General features: G+C 42.4%; 1 pseudogene; it reads left to right on the top strand.

The window, feature by feature from the left end:
• The first annotated feature begins 1,903 nt into the window (after positions 1-1,903).
• LOC142457092 (bifunctional purine biosynthesis protein ATIC pseudogene) lies at positions 1,904-3,845 on the top strand (annotated as a pseudogene).
• Positions 3,846-8,439: the final 4,594 nt, after the last annotated feature.

Consider the following 8,439-nt stretch of genomic DNA (forward strand, 5'->3'; position numbering starts at 1 on the left):
GCAGAAAAGTGAATGACGGGAGACAGCAGTCGGTATATTAAAAAAAAAAAAAAGAAGAATTTACAAATTATCAAGGGGACGTGTGGAAGGGAAGATGGAGGAGCGAGGGAAAAAAATGAGGAGCTGGTACCTAGGACTCGATTAGAAAGAAAATGTTTTGAAAAGATGATGACAACATATGTACAGATGTATTTGACACAATGTATAGATGTATGGATTATGATAAGAGCTTTTAAGGGTCCCCAATAAAATAAAGATTTTAAAAATAATAATAAAGAAATAATTTGATTAAATTACTGGTTAAACAAGCCTGTAAACAGTCAAAAAGAAAAAGACACATGCGCTCACACACTTTCTTTCTCCTGTGCTTTTCCTCATGCCATCACTAGTCCTGTGGAAAACGCAGCTCGCAGGTTGAAATGCCACCAATCTAAGACCTCGTCTAAAATGTCTCCAATCGACCCAAGGCCCAAGTGTCGGCCACTGGAGATCCCCTCATAGAGGGGTTTTGGAGAGGAGATGGATCAGTCAGGGTGTGAGGTAGTACCGATGAAAAACACAGCTTTCCCCCAGATCCTGGATGCTTCCTCCCCCCAACTACCATGATCCGAATTCTACCTTGCAGGGCTGGATAGGGCAGAGGTTGTACACTGGTACATATGAGGGCTGGAGGTACAGGGAATCCAGGGTGGATGATATCTTCAGGACCAGGGGTGTGAGGGGCGATTCTGGGAGAGTGGAGGGTGAGTTGGTTGGAAAGGGGGAACTGATTACAAGGATCCACATGTGACCTCCTCCCTCGGAGAGGGACGGCAGAGAAGGGGGGGGGGATTCCGGATAGGGCAAGATATGACAAAATAACGATGTATAAATTACCAAGGGCACATGCGGGAAGGGGGAGCGGGGAGGGAGGGGCAAAAAAAAAAGAGGACCTGATGCAAAGGGCTTAAGTGGAGAGCAAATGCTTTGAGAATGATTGGGGCAGGGGAATGTATGGATGTGCTTTATACAATTGATGTATGTATATGTATGGATTGTGATAAGAGTTGTATGAGTCCCTAATAAAATGTAAAAAAAGAAAAGAGGAAAAAAAATGATTAGGGCAAAGAATGTACAGATGTGCTTTATACAATTGATGTATGTATATGTATGAACTGTGATAAGAGTTGTATGAGCCCCTAATAAATTGTTTTAAAAAAATTTACAGAAATAAAATAAAATGTCTCCAATCCTGATAGTTTTGTGACTGCATATTGATTGATTGGTTATTTTGGGTGCTTATCTATATAAGATAGGCAGGATAGGCAACCTTACTGAGAGTGACTGGTCCGATGGTTCCTGGGGGCCATGGGGGGGGAGAGTGGGGAGCCAACAATGATGGGTACAAGAGGGCAAACAGTAAGTGTTCTAAAGATGAAGGCGAGGAGGGTGTAGCTTTTCTGGTTGTTTTTAATCAACCAAATTGTATCTGATTTTGTATCTGTATTGTATCTGCAAATCTGAGGAATTACTGAGATGTGAATTTTGGGTAACACAGAAGTGGGGTAGGAGGAAAGTAAAATGAAAGAAAAAATTTTAAAATATTTTTAAAAATAAATTAAAATTACTGTAGGACGAGTTAAAATACAGTTTGTTGCATTCCACACCCAAAGTTTCCGATTTAGTGGGTCTGATTTGTAGCCTGAGAATTATGTATATTCTCATTGCTGAAGCAGCTGCTCTAAAGAACAGCTTTGAGAGCCAGGAGGCTCTCCTGTGTGGGCAGGAGGACAGGTGAGTAAGATGAGGGAAGAAGCAGGAAGAGAAATGAGAGGGCAAACACAAAAATATTTTACATAGTTTTCAACTATATTGTTTTTTAAAATGCTCCCCAATTCAAACAAAAACAACTAAGCTCACCGATCGGGTCGCCCGCCTCCTGCGCACGTGTTGTCCCTGCCGCCTGCGACCCTCCGCCCGCAGCCATGGCCCCCAGCCAGCTCGCCTTGCTTAGCGTTTCCGACAAGACCGGGCTCGTGGAGTTTGCCAGGAGCTTAACTTCTGTCGGCTTGGACCTCGTTGCTTCCGAAGGGACTGCTAAAGCCCTGTGCGACGCCGGCCTGGCGGTCAGAGATGTCTCTGAGCTGACAGGGTTTCCGGAAATGTTAGGGGGCCGGGTGAAAACCCTGCACCCTGCAGTCCACGCAGGAATCTTGGCTCGTCATATCCCAGAAGATAGTGCGGACATGGCCAGACTTGATTTCAATCTCATAAGAGTTGTGGTCTGCAATCTGTATCCGTTCGTGAAAACGGTGGCTTCTCCAGATGTCACTGCGGAGGCAGCTGTGGAGCAAATTGACATTGGTGGCGTCACCTTACTGAGAGCGGCAGCCAAAAACCACGCACGCGTGACCATCGTGTGTGACCCAGAGGACTACGCGGCGGTGTCCCGGGAGATGCAGAGCTCTGACAGTAAAGACACCTCTGTGGAGACTCGGCGCCAGCTAGCCTTGAAGGCGTTCACTCACACCGCCCAGTATGATGAAGCCATTTCCGATTACTTCAGGGGGCAGTACAGCAAAGGAGTGTCTCAGCTGCTCTTGAGGTATGGGATGAACCCTCATCAAACTCCTGCTCAGTTGTATACACTGCAGCCCAGACTTCCGCTCACAGTTGTAAATGGCGCCCCTGGATTTATAAACTTGTGTGATGCGCTGAATGCCTGGCAGCTGGTGAAGGAGCTCAAAGACGCTTTAGGCCTCCCTGCCGCTGCCTCTTCCAAACACGTCAGTCCGGCAGGTGCTGCTGTTGGGTTTCCACTCAGTGAAGATGAGGCCAAAGTGTGCATGGTCTACGATCTCTACCCCACCCTCATGCCCATTGCTACCGCGTACGCCAGAGCAAGAGGGGCTGATAGGATGTCATCATTTGGTGATTTCATTGCACTGTCTGATGTTTGTGATGTCCCTACTGCCAAGATCATCTCCAGAGAGGTATCTGATGGCATTGTTGCTCCAGGATATGAAGTAGAAGCCTTGAAAATTCTTTCTAAAAAGAAAAATGGAAATTACTGTGTGCTTCAGATGGACCCTTCCTACAAACCAGATGAAAATGAAGTTCGAACTCTCTTTGGTCTGCGTTTGAGCCAGAAGAGAAACAACAGCACCATCGACGGGTCATTATTTAGCAATGTTGTTACCAAGAAGAAAGAATTGCCGGAGTCTGCTCTCAGAGACCTCATCGTCGCCACCATTGCCGTCAAGTACACGCAGTCGAATTCCGTGTGCTACGCCAAGAACGGCCAGGTCATCGGCATTGGCGCTGGGCAGCAGTCCCGCATTCACTGCACGCGCCTTGCAGGGGACAAGGCAAACTCCTGGTGGCTTAGACACCACCCGCGAGTGCTTTCCATGAAGTTTAAACCCGGAGTGAAGAGGGCGGAAATCTCTAATGCCATCGATCAATATGTTACTGGAACCATTGGCGAGGAGGAAGATCTGAGAAAGTGGAAGGCGCTGTTTGAGGAAGTCCCTGAACCACTGACCGAGGCCGAGAAGAAGCAGTGGGTGGACACGCTTAGTGAAGTTTCCATCAGTTCTGATGCCTTCTTTCCTTTCAGGGACAATGTAGACAGAGCTAAAAGGAGTGGTGTGGCGTACATTGCCGCTCCTTCCGGTTCTGCTGCTGACCAAGTTGTGATTGAGGCCTGCAATGAACTGGGGATCATCCTGGCTCATACCAATCTCCGTCTCTTTCATCACTGATCCACCTCGTGCTGTTCTTTTGTAGTTTGTTTATATAGCTCTGAACAATCAGAAATTTTCATGTGTTGTGTTTTTCCCCCCTCCCCAAAATAAAACATTAAATCTTAAAAAAAAAAACAAACAAACAACTAAGCTCAACAAATTAATGACATTGCAACAGATAAGCCATTTTCCCCAGGGACATTAGAACACAGTATTTTGCATGAACATTTGTAAACAGAGCTTCAAATAAATCTTAAACTTCATTAAGTAACTGCTACTAGTGATATTCTTATTACTAACTTATACACACATAATAATGCATGAAATTAGAGCAAATGATGGTTGTAAGAGTATCATGCAGAACTATAAAGAAGATAACTGAAGACTGATGGTGTTATATTTGATTTAGAAATAAAAATACTCATTAATGATTTTTCCTTTTCAAAAAATGTGTTATTTAGCTCTGGATATGGATTGAGTTATGTGTCCACAAAATATGAATTATATTCCTAACCCATTTAAAAAAAATCTAAGAACATCTCACTGTCATCAAGTCAAATCCCTGTGGGTTTCTGAGATGGTAACTCATTTTTTAAATCATTTTATTGGGGGCTCATACAACTCTTATCACAATCCATACATCCATCCATTGTGTCAAGCACATTTGTACATTTGTTGTCCTAATCATTTTCAAATACTTTTGTGTGTGTGCATATGATTTTTTAATATTAAACTAATGGTCTTCTCTGTAAACATTTACCAAAATCATGACAGCTTTTTTTTAAGGGAGAGGGTAAAAATATAAAAATAATTTTAAAATATATAATGCCTTGGGAATGTAAGGGGCTTCAAAAGCTCATGGGAAAATTAAGTGAAAAGATAATGTAATTTTTCTAGGATCTATTTTGAAGAGCCCTTGTACTTAGTGCTCTTTTTAGGAAACTGAGTTATGAGGTAGTTTCACTTTAATTTATACAAGGAAAAATATGAGGTGAAATTAAAATAAATGCTGACATTTTGATAAATGCTTTCTCCACGTTAAGAAATACAAATTCCTATAAGATATTTTCTGAGCCTTTACCAGTTCCTAGTTCTATTGAGTCCAGTTGATTCCACCTCATCTTGACCCCACGTAGGTCAGAGTAGAACTTGGTCCAGAGTTTTCCACGGCTGTCTTCTCATGAGTAGATAGACAGACCTGTCTGCCAGCGCATTCTTTTACTTTTTATAATCATTTTATTGGGGGCTCGTACAACTCTTATCACAATCCATACGTACATTCATTGTGTCAAGCACATTTGTATATTTTACCCTCATCATTCTCAAAACATTTTCTTTCTACTTGAGCTCTGGGTATCAGCTCATTTCCCCCTCCCTAACTCAGGAACCCTTGATAATTTGTAAATTTTTTTTCATATCTTACACCAACCACTATCTCCCTTCACCCACTTTTCTGTTGTTCATCCCCTTGGGAGGGGGTTATATATAGATCATTGTGATCGGTTCCCCTTTTCTCCCCCACCTTTCCCTTACCCTCTTGGAATGTCTACTCTCATTATTTGTCCTGAGGGGTTTATCTGTCCTGGATTCTCTGTATTTCCAGCTCTTATTTGTACTTGGGTACATGCTCTGGTCCAGCCGGATTTGTAAGGTAAAACTGGAGTCTTGAGAGTTGGGTGGAGGGGGGGTGTCTTTAAAGAGTTAGAGGAAAGTTGTAGGTTTCATCGGCGCTATACTGCACCCTGACTGGCTCGTCTCTTTCTTGTGACCCTTCTGTGAGGGAATGTCCAATTGTCTACAGAAGGGCCTTCGATCTCCACTCTGCCCTCCCCCTCATTCACATCAATAAGATTTTTTGTTCCGGGTCTTTGATGCCTGATAGCTGATCCCAGGACACCTCATGATCATCTGAGACTGTACTCTTTTCAGATAGAAAACCATTCTCTAGGGGAGTGCCTGGTGTTAAACTGCTGACCTTGTGGTTACCAGCCCAGCCACATCACTTTAAGTCAATCTCTTTTGAGGCCTAAGAAATTAGATTAAACAGCAAGCACCATCAGAGGAAGATAGATGTCAGGCCACAGGCACACACAGAAGAGATAAAAACCTTCTCTAAGAGCCAACGAGGGCAGAAAACTCTCCCCGGGCCAACCTCATTGTTGAGTCAATCTCAACCCACAGCTAGGATTCCTGTGGCTAAAATTCTGTATGGAACCAACTGCCACTTCTTCTTCTGTGAATCAGCCGGCGAGTTTGAATCCAAGAGTTTGGGGTAGCAGCCAGGGATTTAACCACTATGCCACCAGGGCTTCTTCTGATAAAGTAGGAACTCTGGATTTGTGTTTGTAGCCTCCAAGATGATGAGAAAATAAATTTCTGTTTGTTAACGCTAACCACTTCTGGTGTCTGTACTCTAGTAGCGCTAGATAAACATGCTCTTCAACTACAACGGTCCAAAGTACCCCGGCCACTCCGAACTAAGAGCTCCCCAGGGTCCGCAGTTGGTCTCGAAACAGCATCCTCTAGTGAAAGGAATAAGGACTCCACTTTAGAATTAAGACTCCCAAACTGGGGCAAGGAAAGTATAATGACTTCTGGAATACAAGGACCAAACAAAGACTAATGTTATCATGTCGGAGAGACAACCCACTAACTGAATATGAGGAGAATGAAAAAGAGTGACTATACTGTAGTGGGTAGAACCCGTCGGCTCATTCCAACACTGAACTATAAATGAACACAGAAGAACACAAGTTTAATTGGTCACCATTTTGACAACTGAAAGTAAAAGGAAAGAAGGAGGCATTTATCCTGACATTACTTACTCCTCCGTGACTAAGTAGTGCTACTTGACCTTGGAAAGCTTTTCTCTACAGAAAAAAAAAGTAGTTTATAGAAGTAAAAAGAAAAAAAAAACAATTAGAAAATGACCATTTTGTACCCACTAATGAAATGCTGCAGGCAGCACTTATCAATAGAAGAAATTACGAGAGACAACTGTGAAAGGAAACCGTATCGGATCAGCATCGCAGACATGGGGCGACTACTAGATGGCGGCAGCACGTGTTTTCTGTGGAACAAAGAGTGCCCAGAATGTTTGCCAATTAAGTTGAACCTCAAACTTAGCAAACGGTGACTATTAATTCCATTCATCAGAAAACATAGGGGGACTTTAAAAGAGGGAAATGGACTTTAGAAGATAAAATGATAAACCTTATTCCTCACCATAAGCACCATCCAGTTTAAGAAACTTTGTCAGTGATGACACCAGGCAGCTGTCCTATCCTGAAGAACAAAGGGTCCTGGGAAGTTAACCTTGGAAATGCAGTCTTTTTTCTATTAAGTGAAGGAAAATGGGTGTCCTTTAATGATTTTTTTTAAGATTTGGTAACAAAAATAAGTCAGAAGGGGTCAGGCAGATGACTAATGTTTTCCCATTAAAATTCTCCCCAGGAGAGACAGTGAACCTAGGAGACTCAACAGCCACTTCTGGGAGTCACTGAAGTCAAACGTGGAAGAGGACTCTGCCAACAGGGACTCTGAAAGAAATGAAATGGCAGACAAGTGAAGATCGGATCTCCTTCGTATGGAACTTTCTTATTTGTGTCTGCTGCGTGCCACCGTCTTCAAGACATTGGACAGCATATGAAAATTAGGCTTTATATGTCCAGTCTCTCCTGACATCTGAAAATGCACAAACCCAGAAAAAGATAGGATGCACCTAGAAATTCTACTTGCTAAGAACAACTTTGCTCTGATGACTGACTAAATACCGTATATACTCGAATGTAAGGCACCCTGAGTATAAGCTGAGGTACCTAATTATTACCTGGGAAACCAGAAAAACTGATTGACTCGAGTATAAGCCTAGGGTGGGAAATGCAGAAGCTATTGGTGAGTTTCAATATTCAAAACAAATGAAAATAAAATTACTAAAAATTGAGACATCAGTGAGGTAATGTATTGAAATATTTATTTTAAATAAAAAACATAAATAAAAGGACAAAGTCATTTAACATTGGTAAACCAGCACAGTAAGTGGAAAATAGGTTCAACAAAAACAATACGGTATCAACAATGATACCTTCAGAGTATTATTCCCTGGGCTCAATCAGCAACCAAGCTAACATGTAAAGAGTTAAATTCCCTCAAAACTGGATTCCTCATCATCATCCATGTTCCAATGCAGAGCTTCAGCTGGTGTGAGGTCATCATAGACGCTGTCCTCACTGAGATCGCCCTCATCACCATCATTGCTGTCATTTTCATACAAAGCACAGTCTTCACTGCCATCCATAGCATTACTAATACTACATTTCTGGAAGGCACGTCACACCATGTCTTCTGAAATGTCTTCCCATGCATCTCGAACCCACTTTGCTATTAACTCTATGTCAGGCTTCACGAGATTTCCTCCTTTTGTTAGTCAGACTTGACCAGATGACATCCATTCATGCTACTGACCCGTGTATAAGCCGAACCCCAGTTTTTCAGCACATTTTTTGTGCTGAAAAATTCGGCTTATACACGAGTATATACGGTATGTAAATTTAATTGGGGAATATGAAAAGATGTCTTGTCATATCACACCCTTATGCCTCTGAGATTCAGTGTCCATGAATGTTGATGTAATGATAAATAATGTCAAAATCCATTTCCTAGCAATTATTTAGTATAAATATCTGAAATTAATTATGTCAGCAAAGAATCACAA

This window comes from Tenrec ecaudatus, chromosome 9 (genome assembly GCF_050624435.1).
Source record: "Tenrec ecaudatus isolate mTenEca1 chromosome 9, mTenEca1.hap1, whole genome shotgun sequence".
NCBI classification, from domain to species: Eukaryota; Metazoa; Chordata; class Mammalia; order Afrosoricida; family Tenrecidae; genus Tenrec; species Tenrec ecaudatus.